This window comes from Syngnathoides biaculeatus, unplaced genomic scaffold (genome assembly GCF_019802595.1).
Source record: "Syngnathoides biaculeatus isolate LvHL_M unplaced genomic scaffold, ASM1980259v1 ctg203_pilon_pilon, whole genome shotgun sequence".
Taxonomy (NCBI): domain Eukaryota; kingdom Metazoa; phylum Chordata; class Actinopteri; order Syngnathiformes; family Syngnathidae; genus Syngnathoides; species Syngnathoides biaculeatus.
In genome coordinates, this window is record NW_026907458.1 from 9795 (window position 1) to 12482 (window position 2688).

General features: G+C 44.3%; 1 non-coding gene across 1 annotated transcript; it reads left to right on the forward strand.

Annotated features, from left to right (window-relative positions):
* The first annotated feature begins 1555 nt into the window (after window positions 1–1555).
* Window positions 1556–1636, forward strand: trnas-aga (transfer RNA serine (anticodon AGA)). The gene has a single exon. It is a non-coding gene; the product is annotated as a tRNA-Ser (tRNA).
* Window positions 1637–2688: the final 1052 nt, after the last annotated feature.

Sequence of the window (2688 nt, forward strand, 5' to 3'; positions counted from 1 at the left end):
GATTGGAGGTCTGGAAGTGGATCTGTGAGTCAGTAGCCATGCTAATCTCCGATATTCTCTCTTCAACAGTGTCACACAACAGTTGAAGGGCTGAAAGCATTTGAATAAGATTTTTGTTTTTCAGGACACAGAAGATTCACATCACCGAGGCATTTTTTAATCAGAACCCTTCAATGTCTGGCTTTTTGGCCCTTGCAATGTTCCAAGCCACTTGATATGATGCTGATATTTATATAACGCCTCTGCTTTTTGTCATGGTCCTGCCTTCCAGCCCTGACTGGGCGTGTCCCAGCACCCGGCGCCTCATCCTGGATGATTACCCCGGTATTTATCGGACCCAGTGGACGACTGGTCTTCTTCGCCAGATCGTTACCTCGCATGCTTCGTTCCCGTACTTCTTTACTCCTGACGCCAACCTCCCATGTTCTCCCATGACGACCCTGTAAACCTGCCGTTACTTGATCCTGTTTGGACTTGACTCCCCCACCGTTACTGACGCTGGAACTAATAAAGGCTCACTCCTCACCGCTTGCCTGTCACCTGAGTCGTGCATTTGGGTCCCCCCTCGAGTCTCGTTCTTGACACTTTTCTGTCTTATTTATCAAAGTGACACACCTGAGCTGTATGGCAGGAAAAATCCATGCACTCTTCCCCAATCTCCATTGTGCTTTTTTTTTCCCCTTCTCTCCCTAACCGCTGCACACGCTGGGCAGTCCCGTCTCACTGAGCCATCGACCCACATGCACACACACACACACACTGATCTTGTTGTGAAAAAAAAAACGTAATAAACTCAAGCAAAACATGCAAATACTGGATTCAACGCAAGCAACACTGACTCGCAACTACCGTGGTGAACGCAAGCAAAGTGCGCGCATAAACAGAACTTGGATATGCTTCGTGCCTTCACGAGAGACGCACAAAAGGAGCCAAAGAGCCAAATGCAACTCGAGAGCCGCGGATTGGCCACCCCTGTTTTAGACAGACACTTTAAATTATACAAAGCCAGAACAAGGAAAGAAAAGCCCCCAAAGTTTTTTTTTTGTTTTTTTTCTTATGTACACATCAAAATACAGTTTTATTTTATTCTTAAACAAGCAATGCAGTGTGGGTTAATTCTTAAGACTGAGTCTGAATCGGTGATAAATCGGTCACGGAGGGTGAGGACTGACTTCACTGAAGGATTTTAAAGATTATCTGAAATCATAGTTCCAATAAAAAGAGAAGAACTTTCACACCTATGTCACGAGTCGGACTGTGTGCAGGTTGAAACCGCTGAAACTGGTGACTTCACGAAGTAAGTGCCCACCACCCCAAAATAAGAAACCAACAGATTTGCTCGTTAAAAAGCTGGTTAAAATTTCCATTGGGAGTGAAAATATTTTCCTCGCTCTTGTGTAAAATTAGTGTGGTGTGCTGTGTGTTTTGTGCACCAGGTGAATCGTTCATCATCTCATCATGTTTTTTACCTCAAGAAAAAGAACGCGAAGCAGGACAAATCACGGAGACCACCATATTGTTAAAAAGCTGTGCATACACAAGTCTTGCAGGTCAGGTTGTCGTGCCGAGTGGTTAAGGCGATGGACTAGAAATCCATTGGGATCTCCCCGCGCAGGTTCGAATCCTGCCGACAACGAACGTGTAGTCTTTTGTAGCACTGCGGCAGAGCGTGGAGATGGAGGTTGGCAAGAGATAAGAGTCAAATATACTTTGACAAATTGGAAACCAGCACAACGGCGCCAATCGCAATATTCACCCACCAGAGCTCTGCTGAGCAAATGTCTGTACATTTGATTATTCCATCAAAAATTGATGTTGAATTTGTCAACAAAATGTGCATGTACATTGTATTATTACAATTAAACTCCACTTGGAGTCGCAATCCTCAACACGATAATATCAGTCATCCGTGACCAAGTGTGAAAGGTACTTCTACGACGTGCTCCACATTTGTCAGGACTTATTTCGTCATCTTTAATCAGACAAAATCCATCTTGACCACATGAGATGGAGCATACGGCGACTTCGAGTACCTTGGCCTGGCCGACCGCCTTGAAATCCGGGACCATGTCGACGAAAACCAAGCGAGGTGTTGTTAATGCTGTACTTGAAACTGTGCACCAGCATCTCCAGCATGGGATGGCTTTGCACATTGACCATGGACAGATATTGAGGAGAACAACACTGTCGTTAATACATGAAGGCTTGGGGAAGCCTTTAAAAATTCGAAAAAAAACTCCAATTCAAATAAACATACAGAGACATATAATTTTTTGAAGGGAAATGGCTCTGTGGCGCAATTGGCAGCGCGTTGGCCTTCTAGATTATTGGTGTAGTATTTCAAAGGTTGTGGGTTAGACTCCCACCGGAGTCACTCTTTCACAAAAGAGAATGTGTATTTGCTTTGGTGGGTAAAATGTGGAGAGCAAACTTTATGTGCATCCATGTTCATGAAAAAAAAATACTGCTACTAAAATACTACAAATTTTGGAATCTCATTTCTCGCATAATAATTCTGGACGGGATGAGACAGCCAAAGTGTGTGTGTGTGTGTTATGATCCTTAATTGGATATCACTAATTCAACAGAAGAGTACCAGAATGGATGCAACGTACACCCACACCTTGGCAGAGGGGCAATCCAAATACGGCGGCCACCTCTCAAGTGGACGGAAAAAAGCCACGCAAA